Source organism: Mustela erminea, chromosome 4 (genome assembly GCF_009829155.1).
Source record: "Mustela erminea isolate mMusErm1 chromosome 4, mMusErm1.Pri, whole genome shotgun sequence".
In the NCBI taxonomy this organism is placed as follows: Eukaryota; Metazoa; Chordata; class Mammalia; order Carnivora; family Mustelidae; genus Mustela; species Mustela erminea.
The window spans coordinates 76,700,330-76,720,444 of record NC_045617.1 but is presented as its reverse complement, the minus strand read 5'-3'; the positions used below and the strand labels follow the sequence as shown (position 1 = coordinate 76,720,444).

Here is a 20,115-nt window from a genome sequence, read left to right as displayed (position 1 = left end):
GTATGTATCTAGGAAAAAGTGAGGAGGGAAAATCGAAAATGCTGCCAGGTTTATGTTTGTGCCTGGGATTATGGTCCTATAACAAACATATGTTAATTATAGTGTAATAATGAAAATTTCATATAAAAAGAAAATTAAAAACTAAACTCTCTAACTAGAACATACTCAATAGAAAGAAGGAAGAAGTATGTAAAATTAATTTTTGATGGAGTTGTTCACAGAAATAGCCAATCAATTTAGTAAAAAGGAAAATCAATCAGTTGGTCAGCTCTTTCAGAACAGTAAAATATTTTGTCAGCTGCCCCAATGAAATTATTTTTCAATTGACTATATCGACTAGCTGTTTTGCGGTTGTGTAGACATGTTTTTGGAGAAGAAAATATTGCTGAAAATACTTAGTCAGTGAAACTTAATAACAGGGCACAGTGGGAGATCATTAAAATGAATCCTCTTGCTTCATTGAAGCAATGTACTGTAATGCAGATTGTATTGATTTACTGCAAATATCCATATGAAATGAAATATCCATTTCCTTCAAGTGAGCCTATATATTAAAATCTGTATATCATAAAAGTCAGAATGCAAGTTGGTTTGATATCATTTTAATGAACAACCAAGCTAGTTAAACTATTATGTATTTCTTGGATCTTCTGTGGATTTAGCATTATACAGGAATTTATTAACTAATTTATTAACTATTTTCTATCCCTCCTGGCCACTTAAGAATGAACAGTTCAGTACTTCTCCTCTAAGCTGTTGGTAACAATGATCCTGTCTTTGTGACATTTTGGGGAAATGTATTATCCACTCACAAAGTCTGCACTCAGATATGACATGCTGTAATTCCCATGGTTAAGAAGATGCTCACTCTTGTCTGCCCTAGTTAAAGTGTTTGGCTTTTCACATAGTTCCTTTACAGTAATGCTGGTTTATACTTACCTTTACATTGAGCAGTCATTTTCAACATTAAAACCAGTTGGAAAAATCAGGAAAGCTATAACAAAGGACATTAATTCTGAAGTCGATCATGTTGCATCTTCAGCCCTTGGCATAGTTAGTCTTTATACGCCCTGGGTTTTGGTGCTATATAGCCCATGCTCTCAATTTTTGTAAACATATTCAAAGTCCATAGCTCTGAATTTTAGAATTTTAGAGGAAAAAGAGATCTTAAGAAAGAACTTCCATTTCCTTAATGAGGAATAAGAGGCCCAGAGAATTTAAGGAAATTGCCTTAGGTTAGGTGATAGTGAGAAATCAAAATTAGACTTTTGTTCTCTTGCCCTATTATTCATCATTTCTTTCTTCTTTGAGAGGCTACAAATGAGGCCTCTCTCAGTAGTGGGGTGATTAAGACCATGGAGTCTGGAGTCAGACTTTCTTGACTTAAATTCTGGCCCTATTTCTTACTAACTTTGTGACTTTGGGAAAATTACTTAACCTTGATGCTCATCAGTTTCTTTATTTGTACAATGAGTGGGTAATTGTTAAATTCAATGTATGAATATTTGTAAAGTGTATAAAATAATTCATGGGATAAATTAAGTGCTCCATGAATGTTTCTTAATATAAATGCCAAGAGGAAAAGCAATCTAGACAAAGAAAACACATTATCCTGTATGTATACGTGTCATTTTTAATATTATAATCAATTTTAGTTTTAATAATACTAATTTAATATAAAAGAAACATAGACACCATATTACATGAAGTATAAAGATTAATGAGATCATTTATGACAGCTTTACTTCAGATCTTCAGCGCATATATTTTCCAAACACATCCTCTGTTTTTCTGTGGCATAGGACTACTTTTCAGTTAGATGCTTTTTGCATTGATAGTCTTAAATGTGTAATTTTTTTTAAAGGCTTATTTATTATTTGAGGGAAAGAGAATGTGTGAACGGGGGAGGGGCAGAGGGAGTTGTGGGGAAGGGGCAGAGGAGGAGGGAGAGAGAGAATCTCAAGCAGACTCCAAGCTGAGCCCTAGGTGGGGCTTGATCCCAGGACTCTGAGATCATGACCTGGTTAGAATCTGAGTCTGATGTTCAACCGACTGAACCACTCAGGTGCCCCATAAATACGAACTTGTTGATAACAAAGATAAAATGTGGTCGTACAGAAAATGTACAGAGGGACCATGGGTGGGGGAATGCTGAGCTAGGTCTAAAACTTTATAATGCCTAAGTTTTTTTCTTTATAAATCAGCATCTGACGATTTTGTATTTTTAGTCTCTTGTCTTTCTCTTCAGTAATCCCTGAGAGATATTACTGACATATTTTCTTAAGAACAGGCAATCGGTATTACAATTCTTATACAATACCTTTTAATTTATCTAGGAATATTTTTCTTTTCCAAATTAAAAGAAAAACAAACAACTGATCGGTTTCCTTTGGTTTGAGAAATGTCTTTCTACTTAATTAGAGGCCAAATGATGCCAATATGTTGACTCCCTTTTTAATGACCTCTATTTGCAGAGAATATTTAGGGGGAAATTTTAACTATTTCTCTTAGGGAGTATTCACACTTGAGAAAAATAGCCTCAGGCTGAACATTTTCCATGCATGTTTGAAATGGTAACTGCACTGTCATGCAGGCTTCACATTCCTGAGCTATTTTCAGCTCTGGCTGCTTTTAAAACAGAGTGGAGAGTGAAACAGCAGCTATAGGAGGGTGAGCGGGATCATGCACTCTCAAGTGTAGACCTGGCCTTAAAGAACAATGTGCTGAATGGCATTGAAGGAATAAGACCCAGAAGAGATATTATTTTCTCTATTTTAATGCTTTCTGAGTGCCTTGAAAGTGATACTTGACCTGTATATCATAAATCCACACCAGAACATTTTAGAAGAGTCATTTACGTCTCGGCTTTTTACACTTGCGTTGCATCCCCTGATAGTGCATGCGTATCATCTTATTATTAGTTAGACTAAGTGCTTCCTAGGGGGCATTGTGACTTGACATATGTGGAGCTAGTTGATCTGAATGGCATATTCTAAATGAGGTGTCCTGCTTAAGTGACTAAGAATGGTTTCCGGGTGACCATTATATTTTGACCTTTTCTACCCCGGAATGACCTGAAATGGAGGCAACTGGGTTCATTCTATTGAAAGTGAACCTCTTCCTCTGCCCAAATTTAGGTTTCTTGGCATTTATTGCAAGTACTGGGAGAGGAAAGAAGCAGCAACCGTTCAATGGCGACATAAGCGGGTTCTCTCCAGTGGGAATCTCTTGATTGAGAGAATGCGAGGAAGAAGAGGAAAACAAACAAAAAACCCCCACAATTTTGGGATGTGGGGAAATAGTTTTAACCTATATCTTAAATGTATGTCCACTATACCTCTAGTAAAGAAAGAAAGAAGACTTCAAAGGAAGGCTTGTTTCAGCCTTCTCTTTGAAATGATGGTTTGCACAAGGAGAACATAGTTAAATAAAAAACTGAGTCAGTAAGTTTAAAATAAAATTAAATCAACTCATGAAAGTTGGGGACGTATTAGAGATTAGGAGGCCTATGATTCATGCTGCTTCACCCCCATGTTTTTTGCCTGTTTTAACATGAATTCCCTTTCATCTTTGAATTTTGAAACAAATTCAGGACATAAAGTTACTGTTCTGGATATTTTAATTTCCTCTTAATTTGGGGATTCATTCCTGGTATTATTCTTTTCACTTGTAAGCCACAAAAAATGACATGAATTGCATGTTTTGTATGTATAGCTGTCATTTGCTGTATCTGTTCATTGATAAGAATCTGTCACTGCTCTATTGTTCAGTCCATTTATCTGGTCCATATGTAAAGTCCTCTGATATGATTAAAGCAGATCCATTTGGATGAGTTTGAGCTCAGATACCAAACCTCTATCTCATGTTTGCTTAGAAATAGAGCAGTTTATTACCTCACATATAAAGACATTCATGGGTAGTTTAGATTTTTGGTTGAATGATTTGGGCTTGAGTATATCATCAAGGATTCAGACTTTTTCTGTCTTTCTGCTCTGTCATCTTTGGAGTTTCAGTCTTGTCCTCAGGCTGGTTCTTCTTAGAATCATAAGATGGCTCCAGAAAACACTGTGACAGTGTGTTCTTTATTTGTAGCATGCGTATGTGTGGGGTGAGGTGGAAAGAGAGATCATGGAGCATCTTTTAAGCCCTTAAATAGCTTTCAGTTTTTCTGATTGAATCCATCATGGACTAAAATCAGTAATGGGGAATACCATGAGCTAGTTCATCAGCATCACTGTCTAGAGTTGGGAATACAGTTAATACCTGCGTAAAATGGAATTGTTTGGAAAAGGGGAAGGAAGAAATGGTTGTTGGGTAAGTAATCATCAGTATCCATTTTAATCAGAAGTCTTATGTAGGGGGCACCTGGTTGGCTCAGTTGTTAAGCATCTGCCTTCAGTTCTGGTCATGATCCCAGGATCCTAGCAATCGAGCCTCACCTCGGGCTCTCTGCTCAGCTGGAAACCTGCTTCTCCCTCTCCTACTTCCTCTGCTTGTGTTCCTTTTTTCACTGTGTTTTTCTCTGTCAAAGAAATAAAATCTCAAAAAAAAAAAGTCTTATGTAAAAAAATAATGTAAATCACTTCATACCCATTAGTATGGCTATTATGAAAAATGGTAAATAATAAAAATTGCCAAGAATTTGGAGAAATTGTCACTGTTGTGCATTACTGATGGGAATATAAAATGGCCTAGCCACTGTGGAAGAGTCTGGCAGTTTCTCAGAAAAATTAAACATAGAATTACCATGTAATCCAGAAACTCTACTCCTAGATATATACCTAAAGGAATTGAAAGCAGAAACTTAAACAAATTCTTGTACACCCATGTTCATAGCAGCATTATGTTAAAGGCACATGTTCATAGCACAGTAGCTAAAATGTGGAAATAACTTATGTGTCCCTCATCAGATGAATAGATAAACAGAATGTGGTTTATAATACAATTGGATATTATTCAGCCATAACAATGAACTGCTGTTATATGGTATAACATTATGCTAATATGTCAGACACAAAAGAACAAATGTATGATTGTACTTATATAAAGTATCTAGAATGGGCAAATTCTTGGAACAAAGAGTAAAATAGAAGTTACTGGAAGTTGGGAGAAGGGGCAGTTGGAGAGTTGTGTAACGGGTATATAAAGAGTTTCTGTTTAAGATGAAAACATTCCGGAAATTGTGGTGATGGTTCTGCAACATTGTGAATGTGCTTAATGCCACTGAATTGTACATGTGTAAAGGGTTAATGTGGTAAATTTTATGTTTTATATATTTGATCACACAAAAGCTATACAGAACCGTGTATTGAGATCATGTACTGGTCACTGTAAGAGTTTGTGAATAAGCTTTAAGAATCAGGAAATTAGTTTCTTTGCAGTGCTCATTGTTCCTGCAGAGCAGGATAAAGGGGAGCTGAATTTAGAGTATTGATCTAATGTCATTCACCAATACTTAATGCTTATTCCTCAAGACTAACTCTCAAACACTGGTGTTTATTCCTCATATGGAACTTGACCTTTTTAGCCACGTAAGGTTCTGATAAGCTGATTAACTTCAGTTATTCTTATAAAATAAGTGTAGCCCCAATGATAAGCCTCAGCAATAAACATAGGGCAAAATAAGCTACATCTTTCCATGAATTTCTAATCTTAGTATGTATTCTCAAATTTCTTAGCCAATGCACTGGTAAATTAGAACTTGAGATAGAGGAGAAAATGCCAGATTCCTCTTGCTTTATTTTCTGAATGAAACAGAGAATGGATGCAAACATAAAATGGAGTGGAAAGTACCAAGTCTTATTATTGGCCGTCATAAATATTGGCTTCCTTATAAAATGGGACTCTGGTTAAACTGTATGGTATGGTGAGGCTTCTTCCCCAAACCCACGTGGCTTTTTAGCTACTTTGGATCAGATTTGTGGGGAAGGCCCGCTTTACAGGACAGGCTTATCTGAATTTCCCCAACCAACATCAGAAAACCTGGAAGAGAATGGTATTCTTTCTTTTTGTCACAATGAGGAGGTCCTGCTCAGGTATGCCTGAAAGGTGACTAAAAATAATGAGTGGCCTGTTGTACCTGAACATTAGCAGGTCCAACATCATTACATATTTCATTGCTACACATGAGCAATGACCTTTAACACAAGAATCCCCTTGACTAACAGAATATGATTCAGTGGCTGTCAGGCTTTCCCCACTCAGTTTAGCTGTGAGTCCTAATTTTAGGGAGGAACATGCACCTTTTTGCACTCAGGGAGTGGGCCTAGATTGTCATCTAACAGATAAAACTTGTACTTTGGAAGGGTTGTACAGATTAGCATGAGCAGACCTTCCAAGTGTATCTGGCTCATAGGGCTCTCCACCTTAATTCTAATTCTCATGCAGCACTATTCTAGGAGTGAGGGTTGCACATATCATTTACTTCACTTTAATCTTCTTGACATTGATTGAGCTCAGTCTTCTAGTATTGTTTCTGAAATTAAGTTGGGCAGTAAGCAAAAGGCAAGACAAACTGAAATTCTGTGATGCTAAATAGGCAATAACTAAATAATTTTTGATTCTTTACGGTCGATATAGGACATGCTTACCTCTGTTATCAAACAATTTGTATGCAAAAATTTCTAGCTCTTATAGCTCTTTCACTGAAGCTAATTAATATTGGACAGTAACTTTTCCTAAAAGGTTCTTTCTCTTATTACATTGAAAACCAAAGAAATGTAGATTGCAGAATCTTAAAGCTCTGAGGGATGACAAATACCTGGTCGATCACTCACTTTAAAGGATTAGGCGATTGATGCCTACAGCTTTTAAGTGACTTGTAAGCCCAGGGTCATATGGCTGGTTGGTGGTAGAACAGAGTCTGGGATGTGGGTTGTTTGTCTTCATTAGTTAGGAGCTAGTCGCATATTCAAACAAGTAAGAAATACACAGTTCTAATGTGACAGGGTCATATTCAGCCCTTGGTGCTCATGCCATCTTCTTTTCTATAAGATTTCTGGCAGCGATTCTTCCAGAGGGAGCCACCCATTTGGTCAGGTCCTCAAAGACCTACTACCCTAAATTTACATGTTTCCCCTTGATTTTCTCCTAGTGACGTAAAGATATTGCCTGATAATTTTAGGTTCAAAGTGTTAACGATGTTACTGTGTTTTATGTATCTGTTGCTGGAGTCTCTCTAGAGCCCTGAGTGGGTCCGTCTTCGGCTTGTGGCCACACAGCACACACAGCCGGGCACGTGCTGCTCGCTGTGGTGGAGCCTGTTCTGCTGGTGGCTAACTCTCCCTGTCAAAAATTACAGGCATTCAGAGCCTAGCCTTTGAAATTGAAGCAGGCTTTCAGAATCTCTCAGGACTTAGAAACCAGTATGTTGGCAGTGCAACAAAATAACCAGAAACAGTAGCGAAGAGAAGGGGTTGTGAGGGTTAGAGGAGGTTTGCTGGGTGGTGTGCAGGTTGGCTGTTGATATTTTTAGAGGACCTATGAAACCCTGGAAGCATTCAAGGATGGGGATGAGGCCAAAGCTCCCAAGAAAAACAAAGCAGAGGAGAGAGAAGGAAGAGAGTGGGCGAGAAGGAGCATCGGGAGTGGAGAGAGAGAATGAGTTAGAGGGAGAGCAAAGAGTGGGCTTTCTGAGAAGATTCTGAACCCCAGAATTAGTCATTTACTCCCCAGGACTGTATAGGAATATCATGTCTCTGCTATGTGATATGTGGGTGGGGGAGGGGAGCAGGTAATAGAGGAGAGTCACCTGAACTTAATCTCTATGGTCAATCAAAAGCCATGGCAACCATCGCAACTCAGCACATTATCTGAGATGAACTTGACTGAGGCATAGAAGTTGTATTTTAATACCATTGTAATGTATCAGTCAGGCTGAATTAATTGAAAGAGAAACGATCATCTTAAGTTATCTCAGGGAAAAAAGAGCAGTGTATTTTAAAGAAAAACAAAAAACAGAATGGAAGGGGGATGTTTAAAGCCCTTGGGGCTCAAGGCATCTTTCTCTAAATTTTCTCCTCCTGTAGCCTCTTTCCCCCCTCCTCCCCTTCTCTCTGTCTCCTCTCCTTCCTCTCTTTCTCTCCTGTTCTGCCTTTCTCTGCAGATCTGATTTATTCTCTGTTCCACCAGGCAAGTACATCCTTTTCTTCCCCTCTTGTCTTTTCCGGTCCCTCCAAACTTTGGATTACACATGACATTTTTTCACCATTAGTTTCTTGGTGTTTCCCTTTTTGCATTTTGAAAACAAAGAATCTAACTGGCTTAGCTTACCCTTTTCAATCTGTGTAGGCCGTGTCATATGGTACACTGTGAACCCTTCAGCCCTGCATCTAATGCTGATTCTTGGGCCAGTCACCTAGGGACAGGCCGCACGTAGGGTCACGGTGTATGAAATATGGCTGCTTAGGCAAAGGAGACCATGACTGGGCTGGGCAATTATCCAGGAGAGATGCTTTGACATCTCTGGTGCAGTCGTAAGCTCAGAAGTGCCATCAGGTAATGAACGCAAATGCAGTAGAACAGAGCTGTGTTGCACGGTTGTAGGGTAGGGCGGTACAACACAGATCCCAGGCTTCATTTATAACAGACAAGGCTAGATGCATAAGACATTGTGTTATCTGTAACAGAGCAAACAAACGTTTGAGAGGTTGATGAATGGCTGTTCATCTCCCTTATATGAGATCAAATCTTAGAAAGGCAGCTGTTCACAGTTTTTGGTGCTTGGTAAATCATCTCAAGCTGCTGCGGAGTCAGTATCAAGCATATGACAAAATTAGGCAAGTCAACTGTGTGTTACCTGCGTGGCTCATTTCGCCTGATGCTCTGTTACATTTGTAGCTGCATCTGCGTCTTTGACACGTAGCATTAACTGACGTTCATAATGCTAACGCTGAGTCATTAAGGAAATTTGCTATTATGTCTGGTGCAGTACACTCGAGAAGTGAAGAGATGTGGCCCAGGAAAAACTAAGATTATGGAATACCTGCTGAGTTGCAGACACACAGAGAGATGAACTGCTTATGCTTTTGCCATGAAGCAACAGAATTTCTATGAGGCAGGGGCAGTTACCCCAACTTTACAACTCGAGACATATTTAGACAGGTTATGTAAATTGTCCAAAGTCAGATCAGGAATCCAGATCCAACTTACTCCAGAACTTTTGCTCTCCTCCTTCTACCACACGTTTTTTTTTTTTTTTTTTTAATTTTTTTTTTAAAATGAGAAATGTTTGAGTTGGAATTTAAATGAGTTCCTCTTGGCTAGTCAACTTTAGCTAGTCAGTGATTGACTGGAAATTTCCACAGAAGAGGGAAGAGAACTGACATTTGGAATCATGTATGATGATGTATTACCTTTTGAGCTATGTATGGCTATCTCCAAGGTATAAACTGAGGAAATAAGAATTCACTGGGGCAGGGCACCTGGATGGCTCAGTGGGTTAAGACTTTGCCTTTGACTCATGATCTCAGGGTCTTTGGATCTAGCCCTGCATTGGGCTCTCTGCTCAGCAGAGAGCCTGCTTCCTCCTCTCTACCTGCCTCTCTGCCTACTTGTGATCTCTCTCTCTGACAAATTAAAAAAAAAAAAAAAAGAGTTCACTGGGGCAAAGTGACTTGCCCAAGGCTACACACTTGCAAAGCTGGGCCTTTAGTCATTCTTTCCAGGCTTCTCTCTTTTTCAAGAAGAAAAATACTACTTAAATATTAGGGTTGTTGGGGTTTTTTTTGTTTGTTTGTTTGTTTTAAGTTAGTTCTAGCTTCAGCCCTTTTTTCTTCTTCTTCAGTATGCTTTTAAAAATTTTAATACCCATAATATTTTATTGAGTTTAATACAATGTATTGAATTGATCATAACAAATATTTGACTAATATGACATAATAATTAATAGTATTGATTATTAATAGTTGTTACAATACCTTATAGTGGTAGAGCATTTTCTGACATGCATACAATACTGAATTTGATCTTCATTCTTCAGTATACTTTTTAAGAGTCGTTTCAGATACTGTAGCAAGTCTGAAAGTGTTAGCTTTAGACCCCACCTCTCTCAGATTCTCTTAGATACTCCCTCCTTCGTGTCCGATGGAATGGTCAGATTCCAAATATGTAGTAGTATTGTTGTTATTATGCATTGATTATGTTGCTGTTTTCAATAGCCTGCCGTAGCTGCCTCCCACCCACGCAGGAAATCTATGCGTCATCCTGTTGGGAGTCAGTCAATGCTGATTACTTCCTAGTATTGTTGACATTCATCTCCTCCTTCTGCTTGTATGCAGTTTCTCTAGTTACAGTAGAATGGTCTCTCTGCTGAGTAATTTTGATCAGTATCCTGTGTTGCTCACAGTTCTTCACTTGCTCCCCAAAGCCCAGAGAATAGAATAGCATCCATACCTCTTTGCATAATATATATAAACCTTCATGACCTGGCTTCTGTTGCCTTCTTAATCTTACCACTTGCCACTCACTCTCACTTCATGATGCTACAGTGATTTTGAGATACTTATGGTTCCCTGGACATACCAGATATTATTGCCGTTTCTTGATTTCCTATGATGTTCCCTTCACCTGCTGTTTCACCTAAGTTTATCAAGCTCCCTCTCAAATGCTATTTGATATTTAAGCTTTTCCATTTCTTTCCCAGGAGGGCTACTACTGTTCCCTCAAACTTCCCATAGAGTGGCTATCTAGTGTGTTAGAATTACACATGGATCTTTGCTCCCTTGGTTGATAATCTTGAATTGAGATGCAGAGTGTATGGGGGTAGTCACACTGTGGTGGGCATTCTTTCTGATTTGATCAGGCATTTGTGCTGATTGTTTGGGGCTCATGACATTACAGTTGTTACACGTTTTGAATATCAACTCCAGCTTACTATTAAGCAGCGTATGGCATAGAGAGGGTGCTGCAAAATGCCTGTTGTTACTTAAATTATGAATGGCTGAATGCCTAATTGATGGCTGGTTCCAAAGCCCCATCCCAACCTCTTATTCTCACTTCCTCTGGTTGTACTGCACTTAGCCAGATGAGTCCTTCTAACATATCCACCTGGGCTGGCTCTGTACCAAATCAAAGAACAAATATATCTCATAGCACACTCTTTTGAAGAAAATTTGCATGTTTCATTGAGACATCATTCCTTTTTTCCCCCTCTTACTTATTCAAGTATGGTTAACATACAGTATTATATTAGTTTTAGGTGTACCTTACAATGATTCAACAATTCTGTACATTTCTCAGTGCTCATCAAGGTAAGTGTACTCTTAATCTTCTTTATCTGTTTTACACATTCCCTTGTCCACCTCTCCTCTGGTAACCACTAATCTATTCTCTTTCAGTCTTTTTTGTTTGTTTGTTTGTCTCATTTTTCTTTTTTTCCCCTTAAATTCCACATATGAGTACAATCATATAGTATTTGTCTTTCTCTGACTGACTTATTTTACTTAGTCTTATACCATTTAGGTCCATCTATACTTTTGGAAATGGCAAGATTTTATTCTTTTTATGGCTGAGTAATATTTCCTTATATAAGTCTATTTGCCACATCCATTTTATATAAACACACACACACATACCACATGTTCTTTATTCATTTATCTATCAGTGGACTCTTGGTTTACTTCCATAACTTGGCTATTGTAAATAATGCTGCAGTAAACACAGGAGCACACACATCTTTTTGAATTAATGTTTTCATTTTCTCTAGGTAAACTCAACACCAAAACATATAACCCAATTAAAAAAGTCAGAAGACCTATATAGATATTTTCCCAAGAAGGCATACAGACGGCCAGCAGACACATGAAGAGGTGTTTGACATCACCAATCATCAGTGAAATGTGAATCAAAGGCACAATGAGATATTATGTCACACCTGTCAGAATGGCTAAACTTGAAAACAGGAAACAACAAGTGTTGGCAAGGATGTGGAGAAAAAGGAACCTTCATGCTCTGTTAGTAGGAAAGCAAAGTGGTGCAACTACTGTGCAAAACAGAGTGGAAATTCCTCAAAGAATTAAAAATGCCTACCATATGATCCAGTACTTCTGCTAGGTATTTATACAAGACTTCATTTTTAACAAACTAATATTCTCACTTCCCTCAGTTACTTCTCAAGTAGTTTTAAGACTTTCTGCTTCCCATAGATTGTCCGCTAATCATCCAGAACAGAAATCAGAGCTAAGACTAATAAATAATTGCTTGGTGAAGTAAGATGATTGCCTCTCATGAGTTGGAAGGGCCTTGTCTGATACTGACGCACACTTGATGACACCAGCTCCCTTCTCAACCATATCATGTGGAATTTGTGATTACTTAAACCCCAGGGTTTTGTTTTATTTTTTCCATAGGAGCTGCTATCAGGTTAGGTAATTGTGCTCCCATACTTGTATCATTGATTTTTAAAATCTAAATGTAGGCTTTGAAGTTTCCTGCACATTTGAAAAAGTAAGTTTATATTTCCAGTGATCTCATCTTGTATGCACTTTTGTTTTCCATCCTGTTTGGATTCCTCTGTAGTTTGTCAAATTTGCTTTCTATAGCTTTCTTACAAATCACTGATAAAAATATGTAAATGGAAACGCAAGTCACAGAACCCCAAATTCTACCACTTTCCCTTCAACTTCAGATCGATTCATCAATCGACATTGTTTGGGTACAAAATGTTCAGGTATTGATTCCTGACTCTTGGGATTTTTTTTTTTTCCCTCTGTCTCATCCCTCTACTTTGTCCACAGAATATAATTAGAGACTTAATTAAATGCCTTGTTTAAATTAACAAGCACCAGGTCTGCAAGTTTACTTAATCAATTACCTGCTTTATTAGAAAATCATCCTCATTGTTGTCCTCCTCATTGATATCATCATCCATCTTTCGAAGTCAATTTACATATGTAAACCCTAGTCTTAGATGTTAGCAGGGCTCCAGTCCTACATCTCAGAGTGATTTTTTTTATAGATTTTATTTATTTATTTGACAGACAGAGATCACAAGTAGGTGGAGAGGCAGGCAGAGAGAGAGAGGAGGAAGCAGGTTCCTGCTGAGCAGGGAGCCTGATGTGGGGCTCGATTCCAGGATCCCAAGATCATGACCTGAGCCGAAGGCAGAGGCTTAACCTACTCAGCCACCCAGGCACCCCTCAGAGTAATTTTTAACTTGGATTGGTCTTAATTCCTTGGCCTGGAATATTCAAGTTCTCCCAGGTTTTCTGCTGAGGCCCAGAAGGGCTCACTCGTATGGTCTCCTTTGCCTCTGTCTCCTCTCAGCTGCCTTCATAAACTCAGGTGCAAACTGAACACCTTTTCCTGATATCCTATGAAGTCCACTCAGGCTGCGCCTTCTGGGAGATCTGTATAGAGATCTCCACACACAGAGGTGGGTCCCATTACTTAGTGTGTCGCCTTCTGACACCTTGTTGACTCAGGGGATTCAGCTTGCTGCCCTCCCGCTTACTCCTCACCTTCTTTCTCTTAATTGCCCAGGGCTTCAATTTCTGCCTCTTCCATTCTGCCTAGCAATTCACCTTTGCCTGGTTACCATCTGTACTTTGTAGTGTGCCAAATCTGCCATTCTTTAGCAACAAACCTGTTTGTTTACACTCTCTTTGGAGAGTTGAGGTTATAAATAATACAATCTTTGTTGCATATATATTAATTCATTTAATTTGTAGAGAAGATCTATGGGCTAGGTATTGGTCTGGAATTTTGCATATTGCTAAATGGAAGTTTAGATGGTTAGGTTGGCTTTTGTCAAGATCTCTGACTAGTCGGTTGCGAATCCAGGTGTGTGACTCAGGCACCCATGTGAGCCACTGGATTAACTCATCTTGTTATCTCATGAGCAGATTTCCTTTTTCCCTTCTCTCTTCAGCCCTCTCCCCATAAGATGTCTAGGAAAGAGGCCTGAGCCTTAGGTTCATCCATTCTAGGTCAAACCCCTAAATGGAAATCAGAACATTTTTCACATACCTTCCAGCAAATTATACACAATGGAAAAAGGACAATGTTTTTTTGGTTGTTGTTGTTTTGGTTTTGTTTTTTGTGTTTTAATTTTAGCCAAGCATTAGTGATGGGGAAGAAAATCTCTACACTCTGGTTAAACTCTGAGCTCAGTTCTTCAAGCATGGTTTCTGATCTGAGAAAAGAAGAAACAAAGCAACATGGAGAAAGCTTTCTTTAGGGAGTTGTTTGGTTTTATAGGCTTTTGACTTCTTATCTAATAATATTTTCATGTCAGAAACTGACCATGCTTCAGTTTTTCTGTTTTCAGTGTATCTTAAATGAATCTTAATGAGTCCCTAAGCAGATGGATGCCTTAAACTTAGAGGAGAACAGTAAAGGAAAAAAATATATAGTAATATTTAAAATGGTCCACTTAAGTAAAACATTGGATATGTTAAAAATTTTTAGTTTTATATTTGATTTGTTTTGAGTTTTTTTAGATTTATTTTGATATTAGATTTATTTTGATATATTTTGAGATTTTCTTTGAGAATGTGGAAGAAAATCACAGCTGAGAAAAAGGTTTGATCTAACAAGTGTTAATACTGTATCATCCTCTGATGCTTGTAGTAGATCCATCACTTCCATGAATGTTTTCTTTTTAAGATAGTGTCTTTTATCTTAATGTTATTGTCCTTAGTATTTTTTAAAAAGTCTTAGTTCATTTTGAGCTGTAATCACACTAGAAGAACTTTATTAGCCTCTGATTTTATTTTTTCCTTCTTTTGTGCCACTTTTTATGGCCATATTTTCTTTCTTTATTTTTTTTTTTTTAAAGATTTTATTTATTTATTTGACAGGCAGAGATTACAAGTAGGCTGAGAGGCAGGAAGAGAGAGAGAGGGAAGCAGGCTCCCCGCTGAGCAGAGAGCCCGATGTGGGGCTCGATCCCAGGACCCTGGGATCATGACCTGAGCCGAAGGCAGAGGCTTTAACCCACTGAGCCACCCAGGTGCCCCATATGGCCATATTTTCATAGGGAGTTTATTAGAAAGCAGGCCGTGAAATTTTTTTTTTTTTTTTAATGATCTTACTTTTTTTCTCCTTAGGATTATTATTGTAATTTTAAAAATGTTTAAAAAGATTTTATTTTTTTATTTGATAGAGAGGGACACAGTGAAAGAGGGAACACAAGAAGGGGGAGTGGGAGAGGGAGAAACAGGCTTCCCGCTGAGCAGGGAGCCCAATGCAGGGCTCGACCCCAAGACCCTGGGATCAAGACCTGAGCTGAAGACAGACGCTTAATGACTGAGCCACCCAGGTGCCCCTATTGTTATTATTATTATTATTATTATTATTATTAAGATTTATTTATTTATTTGAGGGAGAGAGCGAGCAAGTACCAGTGAGAGTAGGGGAGAGGGAGAGAATCTCAAACAGACTTCCCGCTGAGCACGGAACCCTAGCAACTGCGTGGGGTGGAGTGGGCTCAATCCCAGTACCCATGAGATCACGACCTAAGCCAAAACCAAGAGTCAGACACTTAACCAACTGAATCATCCAGGGGCACCTCCTTAGGGTTATTTTTCTTTTTTAATCAGATCATTTTAATTTCATTTAATCTTCACATCTAATATCTTTTATTTTTACTTTTATTTTTTTCAGTGTTCCAAGATTTGTTGTTTATGCACCACACCCAGTGCTCCATGCAATACATGCCCTCCTTAATACCCACCACCAGGCTCACCCAACCCCCTACCCCCTCCCCTCCAAAACCCTCAGTTTGTTTCTCAGTGTTCACAGTCTCTCATGGTTTGTCTCCCTTAGGATTATTTTTAATGAAACAGCTGTATTTGCAGTTTTAGAAACACTTTATTATTTTTTAAGGTTTTATTTATTTATTTGAGGGAGAGCGGAAGCAAGAGAGATCACAGAGCGAGAGGGAGTAGCAGAAACCTGTCTGAGTGGAGAGCTTGATGTGGGGCTTATTCCAGGACCCAGAGATCATGACCTGAGGCGAAAGCAGATGCTTAACCAACTGAGCCACCCAGGGGCCCCCAGAAACACCTTATTTTAGAGTTTAAAGTAGCAGGATACAATTTAGTATTTCTTGATATTTTTTGAAATGCTTCACAAATTATAAAATAAATGGTTCAGTATACTAAACATTTCCTCTGTTTTTAGTTTGTATTTTACCCTCAGTTGCAAGGAGGAATATACTTATTTTGAAATTTCTGTCATTACCACAAACAATATTTCCTTAGGAGTCAGAAGTAAATTTATAGTAGACATTTCCCTTCCTGCTGCTCTACATATCAGTCATTTTTCTTCAAAGAAAGTGAAAATTTATTGAATAAGAAACTTTGAAACATCATACAATTCTCTTTCTATGTTGTGGGCATATTTCATGTCTTTGAATGGAGACTTTTGTTCATTTCCATATTATAAACAATGGGCTTTTATTATAAGCATTCTGAAGCAGGAGTTTCCAAGATACAATGAATTGATAATTTTAGAGAATTAGAAGAAGAAAGGTTAAACTGATCTTTACTTGGAGACAATCCTTTCTTTACACTGGAACATGAAGACATTAAATAAGAAGACTGATATTAGTTTTTCTTACATGGTAATAGTTATGATAAATTTTATTTTATTTTACTGGGCTGTTGGAGAAATTTTAGGAAACTAAAACCATATAGAATCATCTGTGTCTCTGGATACCTTCTTGGCTCAGTTGGGAGAACATTTGACTCTTGATTTAGGGGATGTGAGTTTAAGTCCCCCATGTTGGGTGTAGAAATTACTAAAATAAATAAATAAATAAACTTAAAAAAATTATCTATGCTTCCTTAGCATTATAACTTCATATTTATGCCTAGAGATCTAAAAGGGCAGTATGTAATTTAAATACTGAAGGACATAATGTATCAAACTTAAGTCAGGTGCAAAAATGCCCTTGTAAAAAGATGACTCTGTTAAAGGTGGAAATAAGCCACTTAATGAATCCACTATACTTGCACATGTGTGGACATCTATGAAAGTACGCAAAACAACTTTACTTTGATCGTGATCATGGGTGACCTTTAGGAATGGAAGTTTCTGTGTTTATACTGAGTCCATGCATCAGAAGTTGGTTACACCTAACCTAAGCAAAGTAAAAAGGGCCAACACAAATGTTATGTTTTATTTTGCTTTAAAACAAGAATTCTTTCATCTAGTGTGTGATGGGTGGTTCAGCCCCTTCATTATATACATTGTTGATATTAATTTGTTACATTACAATTTTCATATTAAATGGCATTTGCAAAAGTATGACCTCTCTAATACTAACAGCACCATTTCCAGTCATGCAGTTAGTCCTAATTAAACCATCGGTAACATTAGTATGAAATCTGGAAAATCAGGAAGTTTTTAGTGCCATCTTGAATCTTATCACTGCAGAATTAACTTAACAACCCTATTTGGGGATAAAACATTCCAAAAAGAAATTTGAAGAAGCATCAGTTCATTCAAAGAGGTTATATCTGCTTCATATGCATCCTTCGGTAGTATTCAGGAAACAGCTGTCAGACAAATTATAAAAATACATGATAAACAAAACCAACTCATCTTTTTAATTGATTTTAATCTGACTTCATTTAGACAGCATAATGCTTTTCCCTGATAGTAGGGTGAATAATATGTGTGCAATTACTTAGCAATTCACCATGGCTTAAAAATATACAGAACCTTCATCTATTGCTAATATAATCTAATGTGCAAAGTGGCAAATTATTAGTGGGAGCTATTGAAGATCAACTGATAACTAGTTATACTGCTTATTCCAGTTTAATTTCAAGAAACAAAGGAGGAAACTTGATTATTGGTAGTAATAGCAATGACTTATGGGAAACTGCAACTGAATAATTTATTGATTAATAGTGACTGAAAGTCATTATCCCCTCATGGCTGTTCGAACAGCAAATGTGAAACAATGCAACTGATGTCTGTCATTAAATTCTTGGCATATTAGATCTTCCCTAATTGTTTTATTCCTTGCAGTTGAAAATGGAACATAGATGGGAAAGTCATGACTCTGAACTTTTTTTTTTTTTTTCTGATAAAGTGCTTTTCAGTTTTAAATGCCTTCCATAATAAGAGGCAATATATTTTATTTGGTTACCTGAAGAAATAATAAATGTTAAATGATGAAGAATGTCAAGGTTCTTCAGTCTGACGATGTGCTTTGGTAATATTCAACATCAGCACTTAGCATAGGCTCTTTTCTATGGAGGTAGTTGAGAATGGCCCATTAGGTATTTCTATCATCCAAGAAGAGAAAAAGTTGACTCTGGCAGCTCTCATTATCACATATTTATCTCTTTTCTCCAACTTAGCCCTCTCTCATCTCCTAGCACTTGGCTTGACATCTCTGGAATGGGTTTTCATGGGTTCTGCTTTTCATGGGTTGTGAGGAGTACAGTAGTAAGGTTTCAGGAGAGGCTTCATAAGGTAGACCTAATTAACTCCATATGTTAGATATTGGAAATATGCAGAGGATATAATCAAAGTGTAGTAATGTGATTTACCTACTTAACTTTAAACATGGGTAATAAGCAGTAATTTAGTTGCAGTCTATCAATATAATAAAAACTCATGCATTGAAACTTTTCATTGATAATTTTTACCATTAAATTATACAAAGCTACTCCAGTCCATTTTATGGAATTTTCTGTAAAGACAACAAGAGAGGGGCATCTGGGTGGCACAGTGGGTTGGGCCTCTGCCTTCTGCTCGAGTCAGGATCTCAGGGTCGTGGGATCAAGTCCTGTGTTGGGCTCTCTACTCAGCGGGGAGCCTGCTTCCCCCTACTTCTCTCTGCCTGCCTCTCTGCCTACTTGTTATGTCTGTCATTCAAATAAATAGTTTTAAAAAAATTGGAAAAAAAAAAAGACAACAAGAGAAACAACCAATTAAATGTGTCTGGTTTAGGAACTGAATGATGATTTTTTTTTTAAATTTTGTATCCAGTGTAGTTAACAGTGTTACTAGTTTCAGGTATATTACAGACATAGAGATTAGACAGATCCATGTTGCTCAGTGCTCATCAAATAGGTGTAAACTTTTTTTTTTCTAACTGATTTGGTCCACAATGAGAGTTTATCAAAATAACAACAGGTATCAGGATGAAATGGCAGGTTATCTTTGTATGTCTGTCATCATCTCATGGATCAAATGGTTATTATCTATCTGCCTGTTTTGTGTATAGAATTTTACCATTAGCATAAGCCTAATCGAGTAGACTTATCTAATAGGTCCAGTTTGTTGTCTGTCAGGTTCCCCTTGTCACACTCTGCAGTATTCAGGCAGCTTTAATGATTTCTCACAGTGCACAAGTACATCTTAAATATGACACTGAGAGTTTTCCTCCAGAAGAGTTCTATGAGGGAATGTACCGAGAAGAGTCTGTAATTAAATAGTTAATGGGCTTTTCACTAAGTGAATGCCTGTGAACCTGATATGCATTTGTTTTGGCATTTCAGAAATAATATACTAAATGAATTCTCTTGTTGATTAGCAAGACTGCATCTAAAACTTTCACTCCAATTTTTCCCTCCCTCACATATAAAAGCCTAACTAGCTGAACTGGAGATGAGAAGGAGAAAACAGTTTGGTGGAGAAAACCTGGTTGGACCTGTTTTGGGGGTGTGTCTGAACATCCTGGGCTCAAGTGACCAGTACTTTTATTTTTTCAAAGGTCAATAGTCATGAAATTAATCATAATTTACATATCCATGAATAGTTACTGAAAGGGGCTAATTACTCTTTTGTAATCTTAAAATACCTAGAAAATGGAAAAATTTCTAGGAAAGTTAATCCATTTCTTTTATGATGAAAAATGTTTGGGTTCCTATCAAGAATGTGAGGGGTCTGAGATTTTTTTTCTACTTTCATGCTAGCTGCTTAGCCTGCAACAGTTTTATGGCAGATTCTGGCAGGAGGCATGATATTCCTGGATCAGAGACAAAGACTTTATTACTCACAGTAGAGCAAGGGTCATCAACTTTATTATCCCTCCAAGTGCTTTAGGGAAGGCATAGGTAGGCCCACCCAGTATACAAAGTTGGTTTGTATCATAGCGGTGGAATCTTGAATTTGGGAAATCTAAATCTTTTTTTAATGGATACTAAGCAAATC

General features: G+C 37.6%; 1 protein-coding gene across 3 annotated transcripts in view; it reads left to right on the top strand.

Annotated features, from left to right (window-relative positions):
* The window catches only part of NKAIN2 (sodium/potassium transporting ATPase interacting 2), a 998,970-nt gene that overhangs the window by 98,002 nt on the left and 880,853 nt on the right, over window positions 1–20,115 (top strand). The gene's annotated exons all lie outside the window — the stretch shown is intronic.